The sequence below is a fragment of the Mesoplodon bidens genome, assembly GCF_964165515.1.
Source record: "Mesoplodon bidens genome assembly, chromosome: 5".
In the NCBI taxonomy this organism is placed as follows: domain Eukaryota; kingdom Metazoa; phylum Chordata; class Mammalia; order Artiodactyla; family Ziphiidae; genus Mesoplodon; species Mesoplodon bidens.
In genome coordinates, this window is record NC_138161.1 from 54,267,130 (window position 1) to 54,288,191 (window position 21,062).

The following is a 21,062-nucleotide window of genomic DNA, read 5'->3' on the forward strand; positions in this document are numbered from 1 at the left end:
TTCTTTTCTAATTTGTGAGAATTTTTAATATACAGCTGGCCTTCTTTATCCCCATGTTCTGTATCCATGGATTCAACCAACCATGGATCAAAATATTACAAAAAAAAAAAAATTCCCCAAAGTTCCAAAAAGCAAAACTTGAATTTGCCACACACTGGCAACTATTTATAAAGGATTTACATTGTATTTACAAATATTTACATACTATTTATATAATACCATGTATTAGGTATTATAAGTAATTTAGAATTGATTTAAAGAATACAGAAATAAGAGACTTGGCCATCTGCAAATTCTGGTATCTGAGGGGGTTTTGGAACCAAAACCCAGTGAATACCGAAGGACGACTATATTGACTATACTTCCCATTTGCCTAAATTAATTACACATACTTATTTTAAGAACTGATTTTTTAGAAACTCTAAACAATAAAGCTTTCTTTATCTCTACTTGTAATTCACTGTCCTGATATTTTCCCTTAATTTAATTGAAGATCATCTTTGTATGCAAATAAGCATTCATATAAGTCTTACTACTCATCATCTCACCACCTATAAATTATGAGGAGCTTATTATGTACTATGTGCGTGTGCAAGTTTATAACATAAGTTTGAACAAAAAATTGATTTTTTCTTCTTAACGTGCAAATGTAACATTAAAAATAGTTCCGAAGTACTAACATCATATCTAAGAAAAAAAATTAATGAATGCTTCATCATCAGGTAGTTTATCTTCCATAGCTAATCAGAAGGATATTCAAAAAAGGGTACTTTCCTTTCCTTTCCAATCATTATTCTATTTTAATGCTCTATTTCAATTCAAGTTTTATCACTCCCTCCCTCCCCATTCTTCCTTCCTTCCTTCTCTCACTCACTTCCTCTTTCCTTTTCTTTCTTCTTTTAAGTATTATTCTATTTTAAATGAATAGAACAATAATTTAAAATTCTACGTAAATTTCAGTTTCTTTTTTTTTCTTCATTTTTTTGTCTTTCATTATATAAATCAGGTCATAAACTTCCCTTGAAAAGGAAAAGTAGCACAGAATATATATTCTTCTATCTTCTTAGAAAAAAAGTATTCAAAAGATGGGTAAGTGACAAAGACTTTAAAGTACCTTAAACACATTTGGGACACATAGATCAACTTGATGGAACATCATTTCATTGTTTTCAAAATGTATGAGCTAAAGCAGGAGGTATTATTTCAGAGAAAAGGGAAAAAAAGATTAATGAGAGCAAGAACAATGATGAATTACATGCAAGAGCAATGATGAATTACATGTGCCTGTGATAAAGTCTGTTAGCAAAGAAGTCTAGATCCTATCAATCTAATGAAGAAACATTAAAAAAGAATTCAAGAAAAAAAAAGAATTCAAGGACCTGCTTTAAAAACATGAATTTTTCGAATTTTATTTCACAGAATTTATTTTATTTTAGATTCTTATCATTTTTACCTTACCAGAAGTTAAATTATGAAATATTGGATACTCCTTCCTTTGACACATTTTGATGGCCTTGATAGAGGAATGATATTTATTATTATATTACTCCAAAAAAGGAGAGATTTTTCACAGAAAGATTTCCATAAGATTCTCAGTTTTTATCATTACAGCAGAGACCCTAAAAATGTCATTACCATGGAACCAGATACTTAAAATAGCAGACCAAAAGAAACAGAATGATACCTTAAGGGTCAGGATATGGATCTACAGAAAAGTATAGTATCCTCTATATTACTGGCCACCACAGCAAGGATGACCAAACTATAAAATGACATATCTATAGAGAAGGTAAATTGGGCAATTAGCATTGCTGTATTTACCATCCAACACATTTAAAAGAATTTATTATCACTTGTAAAATTTTGCAGACAATTAGACAAGGGTTGTGATCCTCTATTAGGTATAATGATGCTTATCATTATTGTTTACATTGATTGAGCATTTATCTGCCTAGCACATAATGAATATATGAGATTTCCAACCTTTTCTCTACCAAGGCCACTGAAAAGAATTCTGACTCCGTGCATTTTACAGGGAGGAGAGGCCTAGTGAAACTGACAGACCTCCACATTCCAACACCATATTGGGCTCACAGGACGATGAGATCTACATCTTTGGACTGGTCTAGTGACAGAAGGCTGTAATCCCTGATTAATTGTGCCTCATAAATTTGCAATGACTGTTACCATGCAGAGGTAATGGGTACTCTGCATTTTAATTAAGATAGAGTAATCCTCAGGAGTCTGCCTCACTGTCATTAATGTTGCTGCATAACTTGGGATCATGAAATACAGAATGAAAAAGAAGAGAGGAGCATAGAGAAAAAAGAAGACCCATCTGAATTCTCTTGAAATTGCACCTGCTCTTTCACTCAGTATCAGTACAAGTGTATCCCAAGCAGTGGATACAGAAAAACCTGAAATATTCAATGCTGGTTGGTGAAACCTTTTGAAGGACTGGGACAATAGTTTCAAGGATTTCCTGACCTACAATAAAGAGCTATCTGCATTGTTAGAAAGGACAGGCAAAGGGATAATGACTTTCCTGAAAAGCCTTGGGGAAAAATTGAAGAATTAATTGAGATTCAGAAAGATATTTGCTAATGAAGAGTTATTAGACTGTACTATACTATAACATCATAGATATAGATATCTATATACATCTATATTTATATCAATCTATATCTATATTCCATCCATCCCATACATCCTATCTATCATGTATCTACATATCTAAGTATCTATCTACCTATCTAGATTCTATTAACCTAGATAGATGATGATAGATAGATGATAGAATGTATGGGTAATTTAAAACCTACACTCCCTTCTAATTTGGCCGCATATAGAAAGTGACAACTTGTATATTTCTTAAATTTAGTCCCGACTCACTATCTTTATGAGGACGATAAGTTGAGTATGACGAAGACAGATGACACGCCTCTATCATAAGCTGTTTTGGAAAGCATATAACCTAAGAGGCAATGCCATAGACATAAAATTATTAAACTGTTCTCTGCAAGTGATAGGGCTCCTTCTATAATTCTGATATGTATTTGGATTTATCGCCGCTTAAGGGCCCGTTTTCAGACTCAAAGATGATTCTTGATTTTCCTTTCCATAGTGGCTTTTATGTTATGTTAGCTTATAGTTTTAACTCAGCTTCCCCTAATGTTAGTATCTTTTATAAACCATAGTACAATTATCAAATCAGGAAATTAACACTGATGCAATACTATTAATTAAACACACATCTTATTCAAATTTCACTAATTTGTAACTAAACTCCTTTTTTTCCATTCTAGTATTTAACCCAGGATTCCACATTGTATTTACTTGTGTCTCCCTAGTGTCCCCAAGTCTCACAGTTCCTGTCTTTCATGACCTTGACACTTTTGAAGAGTACTGCCTTGTTATTTTATTTGACTTGGACTTGTCTGTTTTCTCATGAACAGATTGAGGTTATGTATGTTGGCAAAAATACCACAAAAGTGCTGAAGCCTTCTCAGTGCATTCTATCAGGAGATATGTGATATAGATGATGTTGATACAGGTTAAACTCTGTCACTTGGTTAAGGTGATTTCTACCACATCTCCACTGTAACGTTACATTATACATTATAATTATGTTATACATTCTATCATTATTGTTTTTCTTTTGCTCAAAATGTTCTAGCTTTGGCAACTGAGAGTTCCTTTCAAAACATCTTCAACCGCTTTCAACACTTCCTTATTTTCTGGCACCACAAGATATTCCAAGCTTCTCATATTTTTTTTTTCACTAGTCCTGGAAGCAACTATTTCTCCAAGGAGCACTGGCTTCCATTATTAGAGAATGGCTTTTAGAAACCATAATCTCAGCACTAGGTGTGCTCTTTACTACAGAGATTTCATTGCATTTCTTCTAGGCACTCCACATAGAAAGTTAGAAAATATATTTATACACACTAACCCATGTATACACATCTACATTTAATTTTCTACATGTGTATCTATGTACCTATCAATCTATGTATCCTGTGAGTTGACACTCCCACCTCATATTCCAATCCATCAGAGTTTTTTCAAGCCTTCCCATTTTCCTTATCTATCTATCTATCTATTTATCTATATCATCTTCCTCCATCAGTGAGTTACCTGGTTTTCATTATCTACAATAAATTTGCTTATTTGTTCAATCCTACTATACAAAAATATTTTCAGAATTGATAACCCATACCCTTGCAAAGAAAATATTAATAACTAGAGTATAGTACTGAAATGGTTTATTTTTCTTTAGTCTTGAGTCAAAATACTTCTTTCCAATTTCTTCTAGATTAGTTAATCTCTTCCCAATTCTCTTTGGTGTGGTTGTATGTCGTGGATGACCTAAAATTAAGGCTCAGTATTATGTGCTGCCTTGACATCTGGTAAAATCAGGATGGCTCAAATAGCCTAATGACAAGTTTCCCTCCTCACTCTGTGCCCTAACCCAGTGACCTCCTTATCACGGGAGCAGGTGCAGTTCCTGCTTATCCCTGAGGTTTCAGTTCCCTGCCAGGTGGAGGAATTATTCAAACAAGCCAATCACATCCTCCCATGGGAACCAGGGGACTCTATATGGATTTGTTTACCTTTCCTAATTTTTATGGTATTGGGTTGTTTGTTAAAGTTTCCTATGTCACCAACGTCCAGCTATTTTAGCGGATTTTGTTTGTCTGGTAGTGGGGAAAGGGCTGATGAGTTCCCTTTTATTCATAGTACCCTGCATTTCCCACTTCTGCTTTTTTCCCCCTTCACCACCCAATGGCTAAAATGTATTTCTCCCTTTTTGGATTCCTTCTTCTGCCCCAGAAGCTATACCTTTTAAAGATACCCCTGTAATTTATAAATATTTTGTGGTCCCTTCCCTATGGTTCACGCTCCTAACTGCCCAGAGCTTTTTCAGTAATTTCAGACTTAGAACGGTCTAGTCTTTCATACAATAATTTTAGATCAACTTTAGGTCCCTTCTCTCATTTTCTTTTTCTGTCTTCCCTGCAGTTTTTCATGGTTTACCTTTGCTCACCAAAAAGCCTAGAAGCAGGGCAGGGATGTGTCAGAGTGTGCTAGGTCATACACTAGGAGTGGTGATTTTTTTCTCTTTATTCATAGTTGTTTTGAAGTTTCAGCATTCTCTGTCTTCAAGTTATTCTGCGGGGATGATTTTTGTTAGCTTTTTTTTCCTCTTCTTGTATTTTTTGGTATTATTATTGGGAGACAGCTAGGTGTCTGTAATTGCCTTCGGTCCTCAATCATGTTTTATAACATTTCTAAAGTTATATAATTTTTTATAACTAATATTTCCTGTGCCAACAATTTAATATTCCTATCTCTGTCTAACTCATTTGGTTGGGGGGTAATTCCTGCTAATAAAGATTTTCCAGAGAAATTGATTTGGAAACTGCTTAGTGCAGATATGCCTACAGAAAAAAAGTAGTGATACCCTTGACAGTCAATATTACCAGTTCTCTTTGTAAAACTTAAATATTAATCCTGTCTGACACTGTTTGGAGATGAGAAAAAGGCTAAACAAGTACCGACTAAACAGAATGTCTTCATATGCATCCATTACTTCTAGTTGTGTGCTTCTTAATATTCTGTTTCATGAAGCACACAGAAATGAATATTAGAAATAAGGATCCATGACCGTCACTGACATGTAGGAAAAGATAACGCATTAACCCACGTGAGCTTGCAGTAGAATAGTTTCAGGTCAGTAATTGTTTGTTTCTTGAAATCAAGGAGTCTGGTGAGTTTGACAGATTTCCCATTTTTACATATATTCAGCTCCCAGCTTGCAGTGGCACTAGTGAGAAGGTGCATTTCCTTTGTTTGCAGTAGAAGAGACTGATAATGCCTCACTTCTCTTTGACCTTTTGCCATGGAAGGCTGCTCTGATTTCAACTTGCCACACAGTAAATGTATGCGTCAGTTAACAAGGATGCAAATTTTTAAATGTGTATTTCAGCCTTAATCCATCGACCTCACTGGGAATACAATTCAGCTTGCATTCCCTCCTGAAAATGATTTACAAAAATGATTTACGTGCTTCACATATTTGTACATCTGACATCATGCAAAGTATGGAACAATTTACAGATGTGCAAAATGTTCCACGAAAAGCCTAAAATGCTGTTAACAATCTGGTTGAAAAGGAACCGAGATGGGAGAGATTTATCAAAACTGAAGATTGATGAAAGAAGTCACAAATCAAGAACTATCCAAATTATGTCATGTTACTAGCTTCTGCTTACAAGTAGCTAAGGTGGTAAAGGGTTAGGTGAGGATTGGAAACAATTGGGTATTATTAATAGGTGACCAACAAAAAATAGTCATTTTAAAATCATTGTACATTTGATTATTTTATCAAAATTATCTAATTTCTAGATTCCAGCTAAATCAATGGCACATTTAGAGAAATATTTCTGCAATATTTTAGGTAATACAATTGCTCCTATGTGTCACACTTCAAGACACTAAGATGAAACTTAGAATCAATTTAGTCAAAGAACAGCCATTAATCACTAGGCTATGTGAAACAGCACAAAAAGAAAAAAAAAAAAAAAGATTTTCTTAGTCGATTCAAAGAGGAGTTCACATTTTAAGGAGCAATTAAAATCTCTGAAAGACCAGGGCATCCAAATGACCAATATACCTCTAAGTTGATACACTAAAGCTCTTAAAAGTGTCATAACAAACAACTTGTCATCTTAAGAATATTTTATGAGGCAGTTGGATTATGGAGGAATTGTAAGAAGTCATAGCTCAGGCTCAGGAAATGTCTCTTCTGTTCTCACACTAAGCTTTGGAGGCCAGATCGACATTGCTGAGTTGGGATAACACTAAAATGGGCAGTTTATCCATATTCCGCAAGAAAAAAGCCCAGTAACATGAAAATTTTCAGTTAATAGAGAAGCATCTCTCTGAATTATTTTCCCAGTTTTTCTTGGTATTTTAATAGATGGTTTGGATCTATTTTGTTTTCTTTTCTCTAAGAACTCTTTTATTTCAAGGTAAGATGATAGCTACTTATTTGTAAAGAGAATTTCATTTCAACTTATTTGTTATCAAACATATGGACTAAAACAAGAGAACTAAAGCGAATACTTGTTTGCAAGCTTGCTTAGGAAGAATTATATTTTTCACCGTACAGCCTCCCCCATCACTCTCTTTGTGTTTTAAGTGTATGTATTCTCATAAAAATAAAACTTATTTTATTATTTTTATATACTGAATTTTTCAGCTATAATCTCCTTCAGTCTACCTTTGAATGCCCAGGTTCTAATTCAGTATTTAGGATATAGGAGACAATACCTATATATTGAATTCATGAACTTCTGAGAATTATGTTCTTTCTTTGGTCATATACAATCAAAAAAATACCATTCCTTACTGTAACAATGTGAACCATTTTTGAACTTATATAAACAGAGAGTAGAAAAGTGCCAGAAGCTGGGGGGGTGGGTGTTGGGGAAGTAGGGAGAGGTTGGTAAAAGGGTACACACTTTCAGTTATAAAACGAATAAGGTCCAAGCACCTAAGGTATAACATGGTGACTATAGTTGATAACATTGTATTGAATAACTAAAATTTCCTGAGAGAGTAGAATTTAAATGTTCTTAAAATAAATTGATAGATAGACACATAAGTGAGATGATGGATATGTTTAACTCAATGGGGGGGAATCTTTCACAATGTATACATATATGAAATCATCACATTGCACCAATTAAATATCTTCTTTGTCAATTATACCTCAATAAAGCTGGAAAAAATTTCAAGTGGCACATTTTTAATGAAAATTTTATGTTCCTTTTTCTATACAATATTTTAATACATTTATTTATACCCTGTTCACATTTAGAATAAGGCAAGATATGATTTTAGTGAAAAATAATAATGCCGCCTGCTTTTGTAATGCCTTGGTAGTTACCAGAAATCAATAGAGATTGAAAAAAAAGAAACCTAAAAAATGATTAAAGCTAACAAACCAAAATATTTAACAAATGTGTCAAGATTGGCATCACCAACACTTACTTACCAATCTCTGAATGCTTAATATTTTGTATAATGTTTAGTCCTAAATATAAGAAATGTATTTTTCAGTATATGGGCCTTATATGCTTTTTGATAAATATAATGTTAACTTTTGTCATGTCTTTACAGTATTGTAAATGTTAATTTTACTTTCAATTTTCAATTGTTCATTGTCTAACTACAGAAATACATTTTTTAAAATATTGATTTGTATTGTGTAACATTCCTTAACACTTACTAGTTCTATGGGCTTTTTCATAAATTCCTTATGTTTTTCACATATACAATCAATTCGTAATAAAAGCAAAATAAAAGCAATTTTATTTGTCCTTTTTAATTTGTTTGCCTCTTATTCTTGCCTTATTGCACTGGCTAGGACCCCACCTCCCCAGTATAATGCTGAACATCTACCTTGACTTTTTCTTGATTTTAGGGTGCACAGTGGGTGAAATAGTGTTCCTCCAAAATTCATATCCAGCTGGGACCTCAGATTATGACATCATTTAGAAATAGGATCTTTGCCTATGTAATAACGTAAGAATCAAGATGAGATAGAGTGAATTAAGGTGGACCCTGAATCCAATGACAGTATTCCTATAGGAAATGGAAAATTACACACAAAGACACACACACAGGAAGCAAGCATGTAAAGATGGAGGCAGAGATAGGAGTTAGGATACCACAATCCAAGGAATATCAAGGGCTACCAGAAGCTGAAAGAGGCAAGAAAGGTTTCTTCCTAGAAACGTCAGAGGGAGCAAGGCCTTGCTGACATGTTGATTACAGCCTCTGACTTTCAGAACTATGAGAGAATGAATTTCTATTGTTGTAAGCCACCAAGTTTATACTAATATATTACAGCAGCCTTAGGAAATGAATGCAGGATGGAACCATTTTGTCTTTCACCATTAAGTATTATGTGTGCTATTGAGTCTTCATAAATGTAGGCCCTGGATTTTAAAAGGCAATATGCCCGGGAAGAGGCAAAAAAGTCTTGGGCCCAATTGGGGTCAGAGATAGTGCACAGAAGGGCATGCTCAGATGAATTAGCCAGGACAAAAACACAACCTGCAGAAAGTTAATGGCAGCATTTTCCAGTCTTGGTCTCAGTTCCAGAAAAACAGAAAGAGGTTTTAAAAGCATATGTCTCCTCCAACATAGAATAGACAAAATAATCTTGAAAAACACGAAGTTGGAGGATTTACATTCTTGATTTCAAAACTTAGTACAAAGCTACAGTAATAAAAACAAAGTGGTGCTGACACTAGGATTGACACATAGAACAATGGCACAAGGATTAGAATTGAGAGTCCAGAAATAAAGTCACACAATTACGTTCAATTCGTTTTCCACAAGGATGCCAAAACCATTCAATGGGGATTGAATAGTCTTTTCAACAAATGGTGCTGGGACAAGTGAATATCAACATACTAAAGAATGAATTTGGAATCCTACTTCATACTATGTATAAAAATTAACTCAAGGGCTTCCCTGGTAGCGCAGTGGTTGAGAGTCCGCCTGCCGATGCAGGGGACGCGGGTTCGTGCCCCGGTCTGGGAAGATCCCACATGTCGCGGAGCGGCTGGGCCCATGAGCCATGGCTGCTGAGCCTGCGTGTGCTCAGAGCCTGTGCTCTGCAACGGGAGAGGCCACAGCAGTGAGAGGCCCGCGTACCACAAAAAAAAAAAAAAAAAAAATTAACTCAAAATGGATCAAAGGCCTAGATGTAATAGTTAAAACTATAAACTCTTAGAAGGAAATATAGGTGAAAACCTGCCTTATCTTGGATTAGACGATAGTCTTACAACACAGAAAGCACAAACAACATAAGAAAAAATAGATAAATTAGACTTCATCAAAATTAAAATCTTTTGTGTGTCAAAGGGCATGATCAAGAAGTGAAAAGACACAGAATGAAAGTATCTGCAAACTACCTGATAAAGGTCTAATATCCAAAATGTATAAATAAGTCTTACAATCCACAACAAAGAGAGAGATAACTAAAAATTGATCAAAGGACTTAAATAGACATTTCCCCAAAGAAGATATACTACAAATAACCAACAAGCACATGAAAAGATGTTTAACATTATTAGTAACTAGGAAACAAAACAAATCAAAACCACAATGAGATACAACTTCATACCCACTAGGATGGCTATTAAGGAAAAAACAAAACAAAAAATAACAAATAGTAGTGACGATGTGGACAAATTGGAACTCTCATACATTGCTGGTAGAAATGTATAATGGTGCAGCCATTGTGGAAAATCATTTGGCAGTTCTTCAGAAAGTTGAATGTAAAATAACCATATGACTCAGCAATTCCACTCCTAGTTTTATACCCAAGAGAACTGAAAACGTATATTCAAAAGAAGTTGTACATGCATGTTCACAACAGCATTAATTCACAATACTCAAAAAGTGGAAATAACTCAAAGGTCCATCAACTGATTAATGGATAAACAAATGTGGTGTTTCCATGCAATAGAATGATATTTCACAAAAAGAATGAAGTACTGTTATGTGCTACAACACAGATGAACATTGAAAATATTATTGTAAATTAAAGAAGGTGGAGACAGAAGGCCAAATATTGTACGGTTCCATTTATATTAAGTATCTAGAATAGGCAAATTGATAGAGACAGAAAGTTGATTAGTGGTTGCCAGGGGATGGGAGGAGGAAAGAATTGGGACTAACTGCTAATAAGGACAGAGTTTCTTTTTGGGGTGATAGAAATGTTCTGAGAATAGACAGTGATGATGAGTGCATAATATAATGAGTTTACTAAAATCACTGACATATTAATAACAAGTACATGTCTTCTTTGCAAATTTCTAATAAAAAAATTTCATGTGTTTGGGGCTAGAAATTATACTACCTGTATCTCACCCCCCAAAAAAGAGATAAAACTTTAATTTACATAATGGGGGTAGTATTTGACTTATTCTTGGGCAGATGAAAATTGCAAATTCTATGTGTAAGTATTGATTTTCACAAGAAAAAGCAAAAACATAAAGCTGAAAACGACGTAAAGGTATAAAGATGTCTCTATTAATAGATTATATAATTCCTTTCATACCTAAAGAATTCTTACTACAGAAAAATTTGCTAGAATTAATAAGTGAATAAAGCAAAGTAACAGAACACAGGATAATATAAAAATAAATAATATTCCTATTGTTAGAAATAAACATTTGCAAAATAAAATTAAATTACATGTACCATTTATGATAACCACAAAACATAAAATTATTAGAAAAATAAATTTAATAAACAATGTACAAGATCACTCCACTAGATTAGTGAAGCCCTCATGGTATATTGAAGCCCATTTACTGGCTTTCCAAGCTTCGTGCTCAGTCATATCACACCAGTAACTACTAGAAATGACTCACAGGATTATTTATCTCACAGAAATTGGCAAATGCTACACATGAGAGCTGTATATTCTAGAGAGCAGGTTATTAAATATTTATCAGCATAGCCAGGGAGAATACTTAAATAAATGAAGATATATTCAATGTTCATGGATTAGAAGATTCAAAATAGGTTAATCATCAATAAGTTGATTTATAGATTTCATGCCCATTCAAATCTAAACTCAAGCAAGCTTTTTTGGTGGAAAATGACAAAATTGTTTTAAAAAATGTAGATAAAAATATAAAAGACCTAGAATAACCACAACAGAATTATAAAAGAAGAATAAAATTGAAAGACTTCTAAGGGCACAAAATACATTAATCATTGATAAATTGGCCTTTATAAAATAAAGAATACTCTGCTTTTCAAAAGACAATGTTAATAAATGAAAAGACAAGCAAAAATACTGTTTAAAAATATGTAATACATACATGTAAGAGAGGAGTAATATCAGGACATGAAAAGAACACTGATAATACAATGATGAAAGGACAAGCAATGCAATAAAAATAGGTAAATGATTTCAACAGGCACTTATCAAATAAAACAATGGTAAATGCATTAAAAAGGTATTTAATGTTATTAGATTTCAGAGAACCATAAATTAAAATAACAATGAAATAAAATATTAAATTACTAGAATATCTAAAATAAAAAGTAGTGACAATATAAGCATCATAGTATGGTAGCGATACTGAAACTCTGAGAGATTATTTATGGGAGTGTGAAATAGTATAAACACAAGAAAATTTCTCATACGCTTAAATAATTACCTTACCTCTGACCCCATAATTCCACCCAAAGAGAAATAATATTATTTACCAAATAGAAATACTAGTATTGTCACAAACATACGTCTCATGACATATTAAAACACAGGTGAACATGACACCAAAATATTGAAAGAAACATCTAATGATGAAAGTAGCACAGAAGCAAAAAGAAAAAATAAAATATATGAAAATGAGGTGAAGAAAATATTAGAAGATCCAACACAGATCTAAGGAGAAAGAAGCCATATTAGAAGAAATAGTGGCTAAGAATATTTCAAAAGTGATGAAAAACACCAATGATCAGATTCAAGATTTCCACCAGACAACGTGGTGAAAATGCACAAGACCAAAAGTAAGGTCAAGATTTAGAAGCAATCAGAGGAAATTGCAGTTGGACAGTCACTTAACTTTTTAATATCAACAACAGCAGCAAAAATGACAAATGGTATCTCAACGTGAAGAGAGAAGAGAAGTTATATTATTTTTATAACTTTTTTAGGCAAAATTGGAGTTTTTACCACCAGAAAACCTTCATTAAGAGACATTTCTATAGGAAGTACTTTAGGAAAAAGATTTCAGAAGGCAAGTGTAAGATTCAAGAATAAATAATGATGAACAAAAATCACAATATTTGTTTGGTTAAATCTTAAACATTAACAATATAAAACAATAATATATAATTTGTGGGGCAAAACAAAGTCAGCAGGGAGGGGGTACGGTAAGCTGGGACAAAGTGAGAGAGTGGCATGGACATATATACACTACCAAACGTAAAATAGATAGCTAGTGGAAAGCAGCCACATAGCACAGGGAGATCAGCTCGGTGCTTTGTGACCACCTAGAGGGGTGGGATAGGGAGGGGTGAGAGGGAGGGAGATGCAAGAGGGAAGAGATATGGGGACATATGTATATGTATAACTGATTTACTTTGTTATAAAGCAGAAACTGACACACCATTGTAAAGCAATTATACTCTAATAAAAATGTTAAAAAAAAAAAGCCAGCAAAGAACATTTGACTAAAATAGCATGTGAATTGGGATGAATTAAATGAAGTTAAAATACTCTTAGATGTTTGTTTAGTTCAGGAAGAATGTAATGATAATAATTAATTTTAGATTTTATTGTATTTAATATTTAATGTATATCAAAATTTCTAGAATAACCACTAAAAGATTATTAATAGACTAAATGATACTAGAACAATACTAGAATAATATACTAAAAAAATGTGTACAGCTTCCAAATCAATAATGGGAAAATGGCCAAAATTTACAAAATTGACCACGAACTGGATTTTTCCAGTCATAATAAAAGATTTGATATGTTAAAAACTATATACTCATAGAAAGGAGCTAAACCTAAAATGCTCATATTAGGAAAGAAAAAAGGCTGAAAGTAAATGACTTAAGCATTCACCTTAAGAAGTTGGAAAAAGAATCAGACTGTATCCAAATATGGCAGCGGGAAGAAAAACAAAGAGCACATATTCGTGAAATTAAACACAATGGTATGCAAGGCTAAAATGAGGGTTTGCATGTGGTTGCTCTGGACTGAAAGCTGATGGGGGAGACCCAATAACCCAAGAAAGTGCTGAGGCCAATCCTGCTGTGTGCCAACCCTAGCTTACCTTCCACACCTGTATGCGTCACTGCTTCCTCATATCTGAGCTGGTGAGAAACAGGACCCACAGAATGGGTGACAGAAGGAAAGAAAGAGAGAACAAACAGAATTGGGAGTTGGGCTTCGGATGATTTCCAGTGCTTCTGCAACCTGAAATAGAGGAGTACTAGATGCCAGCTGGGACTGTGCATTTTTGCATTTACTTGGAAAAACAAACCAACTGCTCCACCAAAGACCTTGCACTGGCTCTTACTAGGGCATCGTGCATTGCCCATCTTTAACCAGGCTTTCAGCTGTAGGCTCTCAGCCATTACTGCTTGAAATATTTATAGTTTTACAGTGGTGTTTTATGATGTATATGTTCCCACAGGCCTTGGTGAGTAGCATGGCTTACGAATTTATTGAATTTCGAAACAGATTTATATATTTCCTTTTGTCTATCCTTTACTGGATGCTTGCTCCAAAACCGACACATAGAAGATGGTGCCCTGTCTGGAGGGTAACTTGCCAATCTCTACACGCTAATGAGCGAAGTGAGCTGAATGGAAATTCATCTTTGGATAAGCACACAACTGAGAAGACAAATGCTGAATGCTTGCTTATGACTAGGGTGTGCTTGTAAAAGAGACACTTGCTTAACGCCACTTTGTCTTTTTTTGTTGCTTTGTTTGTTTGTTTTTTGCAGTACGCGGGCCTCTCACTGTTGTGGCCTCTCCCGTTGCGGAGCACAGGCTCCGGATGTGCAGGCTCAGCGGCCATGGCTCACAGGCCCAGCCGCTCTGCGGCATGTGGGATCTTCCCGGACCGGGGCACGAACCCGTGTCCCTTGAATCGGCAGGCGGACTCTCAACAACTCTGCCACCAGGGAAGCCCTTAATGCCACTTTGTAAACAGAGTTGGTAACTCACAACTTATGCCCAACGTGGAAAAAAAATTCCTGCTGTGGAATACTATGCAAAATGCAGGCCTGACAATGGGTAGCATATTATTATATTGTAATGCACCCTAAAAGTTTGAATCAACATAGAAATTGATAAAAATAGTTTTCTGGAACACTGGTTTACAACCCCACATACTACAAAAAAATTCTCATACATGTGTGTACATATATGTATATATCCATATATATTTGTATATGTATTCATATATATTTAATATAGATATATACATGTTTTTCAAGTTAATAAGGAATAAACCATCTTTTCTATTTTTGATTAATTAAAGCCCTTATTATAGTTGATGTTGCTCTTCTCATAACAGAATTATTTCTACGTCATTTGAAATTTAAAGGTTACGCTTTCTTCTACAACTTGGATACCTGGGACAGGAAACAGGGAATTTTTTTTCTTGGATCTTCTTTTAGTCAGGCATTTGATTATTACTTCCTTCTAAGAAAAAAATGTTCCAGAGAATAGAAATAATTACATATATTTGGTCTGAGGTCTTTGAAAGTATATCTGACATAGGCTCTTCTATGATCACAATTCAGACTGAATTCGCTGGAGTGACAACAGCACAACTAAATGGTTTGCAACTCAATTATCCATCATGCAAGAATCTCAAAAGCACTGGGTTTAAAAAATCCTTCTGGCTTCTTTCTGATATCTCCTTTTTGAAAGAGCCAGCACCAATATTTTTAGTAGTTTTAAATTTAAAAAAATATATTTAAATGAATGGATAAAGTCACATACGAAGGTCCATAATATCTTTGGAATAGTAAGATCTTTAAAACTCATTCATTTCCGGGCAATCATGTATGTTCCATAAATGAATGTAAAAAAGGTAGAAATCATAGTTAAAGGGCAAATTTTCTATGGATATATATATTTTTTCCTTTTGTCCTATGAAAGTGTCCTATAAGACAGTGTCTGTTTCAGAATTACTTTTATAGTCATAGAGAAGTTTAATCTGAAAACCTACCAGCTATTTATTTCATTAATGTATGTATTATTGTTTCTGGTGGCTACCTGAGACGAATCTGATATTTAAGTGCCTCTAGGCATTATACGTTGTTTATAGCTTTGTATGTGTACATCTGGGCTTGGGGCTCTGATAGACCTACTGTTCTTTTGTAACAAATTGAATTCATTTTTTTTGTTCTGTGACTCTGACTTCCACTTGACAACTCAGAAACAAAGGAGAGGAGCATATTTTTACCCTTGAAGCCTGATTGGCAGCTCCTCAATTGATGTCTGGAGATACCTGATAATTGCTAATCAGCATATTGTATTAGTTTTTTTTTAAGTTTTACAGGATGTTTTTCCTAGCTTTATTGAGATATAATTGCCATACAATATTGTATAAGTTTAAGGTATATAACATGGTGATTTCATATATATACATACTGAGTGATTATCTCATTAGTTAACATATCCATCACCTTACATTGTTACTATCTTTATGTTTGTGTGTATTGAGAACTTTTAAGATCTACTCTTTTAGCAACTTTCAAATATAAAACACAGTATTGTTAACAATAGTCACCACTTACATTGTTACAATTTGTGTGTTTGGGGGTGTGTTGGGAACTTTTAAGATCTACTCTTTCAGCAACTTTCAAATATAAAATACAGTATTGTTAACTATAGTTAATGCTGTACATTACATCCCTGGAACTTCCTTATCCTATAGCTGGTACCCTTTGACCACCTTCACCCATTTCCCTGACCTACCCACAGTCCCTGCTCCTGGCAACCATCAATCTACTCTCTTTTTCTACAAGTTTGGTTTTATTAGATTCCACTTATAAGTGAGATCATACAATATTTGCCTTTCTCTCTCTGACTTAACTTCGCTTAGCACAATGACACAAAGTTAATCCATGTTGTGAAAATTGCAGGATTTCCTTCTTTTTTAAGGCTGAATAATATTCCATTATATCCATCAATGGACACTTTGGATGTTTCCGTGTCTTGGCTATTATAAATAATGCTGAAACATGGGGGTGCAGGTATCTCTTTGAGACAGTGATTTCATTTCCTTCAGATATATACCCAGAAGTAGGATTAGGAGATAATATGGTAATTATTTTTAAAATTTTTTGAGGACTCTTCATACTGCTTTCCACAGTGGTGTATCAGTTTACATTCCCAATAGCAGTGCACAATGGTTTCCTTTACTCCACATCCTCACTCACAGTTCAGAAATCTGGCATGGCAAAACTGGGTTCTCATCTCAAGAAATCACAACACAAATCATGGTATCAGCCAGTTTGAACCCCCATTTTGAGGCTCTGGGGGAAAATCTGCTTCTAAGTTCATTATTCTTGTTGGCATAATTCAGTTCTTTGCAGTTGGAGGACTGAGCCCCTCATTTCCTTGCTATGTGTCAGCAGGCACTGCTTTTAGTTCCAAGATGTCACCTGCATTCCTTGGCATTTGGACTTCTCCAACTTCATGTCAGTAATAGTGCATCAAATCCTACTGCTTTGAGAAGAACTACAATCCTGCAGCCTGTGGAACAAAAACCACATTCACCGAAAGGCAGACAAGATGAAAAGGCAGAGGGCTATGTACCAGATGAAGGAACAAGATAAATCCCCAGAAAAACAACTTAATGAAGTGGAGATAGGCAACCTTCCAGAAAGAGAATTCAGAATGATAGTGAAGATGATCCAGGACCTCGGAAAAAGAATGGAGGCAAAGATCGAGAAGATGCAAGAACTGTTTAACAAAGGCTTAGAAGAATTAAAGAACAAACAAACAGAGATAAACAATACAATAACTGAAATGGAAACTATACTAGAAGGAATCAATAGCAGAATAACTGAGGCAGAAGAACGGATAAGTGACCTGGAAGACAGAATGGTGAAATTCACTGCTATGGAACAAAATAAAGAAAAAAGAATGAAAAGAAACGAAGAAAGCCTAAGAGACATCTCGGACAACAATAAAAGCAACAACGTTCGCATTACAGGGGTCCCAGAAGAAGAAGAGAGAGAGAAAGGACCAGAGAAAATATTTGAAGAGATTAAAATCAAAAACTTCCCTAACATGGGAAAGGAAATAGCCACCCATGTCCAGGAAGCGCAGAGAGTCCCATACAGGATAAACCCAAGGAGAAACACGCCAAGACACACAGTAATCAAATTGGCAAAAATTAAAGACAAAGAATAATTATTGAAAGCAGAAAGGGAAAAATGAAAAATAACATACAAGGTAACTCCCATAAGGTTAACAGCTGATTCCTCAGCAGAAGCTCTACAAGCCAGAAGGGAGTGGCATGATATACTTAAAGTGATGAAAGGGAAGAACCTACAAGCAAGATTACTAAAGGATCACATTCAGATTTGATGGAAAAATCAAAAGCTTTACAGACAAGCAAAAGCTAAGAGAATTCAGCACCACAAAACCAGCTCTATAACAAATGCTAAAGGAACTTCTCTAAGTGGAAAACACAAGAGCTGAAAAGGACCTATAAAAACAAACCCAAAACAATTAAGAAAATGGTCATAGGAACATACATATCTATAATTACCTTAAACGTGAATGGATTAAATGCTCCAACCAAAGGACACAGGCTTGCACAAGACCCATATATATGCTGTCTACAAGAGACCCACTTCAGACCTAGAGACACATACAGACTGAAAGTGAGGGGATGGAAAAAGATATTCCATGCAAATGGAAATCAAAGAAAGCTGGAGTAGCAATACTCATATCAGATAGAATAGACTTTAAAATAAAGAATGTCACAAGAGACAAGGAAGGACAGTACACAATGATCAAAGGATCAATCCAAGAAGAAGATATAAAAGGTATAAATATATATGCACCCAACATAGGAGCACGTCAATACATAAGGCAACTGCTAACAGCTATAAAAGATGAAACTGACAGTAACACAATAATAATGGGGGACTTTAACACCTCACTTACACCAATGGACAGGTCATCCAAAATGAAAATAAATAAGTAAAGAGAAGTTTAAATGCACAATAGACCAGATAGACTTAATTGATATTTATAGGACATTCAATCCAAAAACAGCAGATTACACTTTCTTCTCAAGTGTGCAAAGAACATTCTCCAGGATAGATCACATCTTGGGTAACAAGTCAAGCCTCAGTAAATTTAAGAAAATTGAAATCGTATCAAGCATCTTTTCTGACCACAACACTATGAGATTAGAAATGAATTGCAGGGAAAAAAACATAAAAACACAAACACATGGAGGCTAAACAATACATTACTAAACAACCAAGAGACAACTAAAGAAATCAAAGAGGAAATCAAAAAATACCTAGAGACAAATGACAGTGAAAACACGACGATCCAAAACCTATGGATTGCAGCAAAAAAAACTTCTAAGAGGGAAGTTTACAGCTATACAAGCCTACCTCAAGAAACAAGAAAAATCTCAAATAAACAATCTAACCTTACACCTAAAGGAACTAGAGAAAGAAGAATAAACAAAATCCAAAGTTAGCAGAAGGAAAGAAATCATAAAGATCAGAGCAGAAATAAATGAAATAGAAACAAAGAAAACAAAAGCAAAGATCAATAAAACTAAATGCTGGTTCTTTGAGAAGATAAACAAAATTGATAAACCATTAGCGAGACTCATCAAGAAAAAGACGGAGAGGACTCAAATCAATAAAATTAGAAATGAAAAATGAGAAGTTACAACAGAAATCACTGAAATACAAAGCATCCTAAGAGACTACTACAAGCAACTCTATGCCAATAAAATGGACAACCTGGAAGAAATGGACAAATCCTTAGAAAGGTATAACCTTCCAAGACTGAACCAGCAAGAAACAGAAAATATAAACAGACTAATCACAAGTAATGAAATTGAAACTGTGATTAAAAATCTTCCAACAAACAAAAGCCCAGGACCAGATGGCTTCACAGGTGAACTCTATCATTTAGAGAAGACCTAACACCATAACTTTCTCAAACTCTTCCAAAAAACTGTGGAGGAAGGAACACTCCAAACTCATTCTATGAGGCCACCATCACCCTGATACCAAAACCAGACAAAGATACTACAAAAAAAGAAAATTACAGACCAATATCACTGATGAATATAGATGCAAAAATCCTCAACAAAGTACTAGCAAACAGAATCCAACAACACATTAAAAGGATCATACATCATGATCAAGAGGGATTTATCCCAGGGATACAAGGATTCTTCAATATATGCAAATCAATAAATGTGTTACACCATATTAACAAATTGAACAAGAAAAACCATATGATCATCTCAATAGATGCAGAAAAAACTTTTGACAAAATTCAACACCCATTTATGATAAAAACTCTCCAGAAAGTGAGCATAGAAGGAATCTACCTCAACATGATAAAGGCCATATACAACAAACCCACAGCAAATATCTTTCTCAACGGTGAAAAGCTGAAAGCATTTCCTCTAAGATCAGGAACAAGACAAGGATGTCCACTCTCACCACTATTATTCAACATAGTTTTGGAAGTCCTAGCCACGGCAATCAGAGAATGAAAAGAAATAAAAGGAATACAAATTGAAAAAGAAGAAGTAAAACTGTCACTGTTTGCACATAACATGATATTATACATAGAGAATCTGAAAGATACCACCAGAAAACTACTAGAGCTAATCAATGAATTTGGTAAAGTTGCAGGATACAAAATTAATGCACAGAAATCTCTTGCATTCCTATACACTAATGATGAAAACTCTGGAAGAGAAATTAAAGAAACACTCCCATTTACCATTGCAACAAAAAGAATAAAATACCTAGGAATAAACCTACCTAGGGAGACAAAAGACCTGTATGCAGAAAACTATAAGGCACTGATGAAAGAAATTAATGATGATACAAACAGGTGGAGAGATATACCATGTTCTTGGATTGGAAGAATCAATATTGTGAAAATGACTATACTACCCAAAGCAATCTACAGATTTGATGCAATCCCTATCAAATTACCAATGGCATTTTGGTAGAAGAAAAAATCTTAAAATTTGTATCGAGACACAAAAGACCCCGAATAGCCAAAGCAGTCTTGAGGGAAAAAAACAGAGCTGGAGGAATCAGACTCCCTGATTTCAGGCTATACTAAAAAGCTACAGTAATCCAGACAATATGGTACTGGCATAAAAACGGAAACATAGATCAATGGAACAAGATAGAAAGCCCAGAGATAAACCCACACACATATGGTCCGCTAATCTATGACAAAGGAGGCAAGAATAT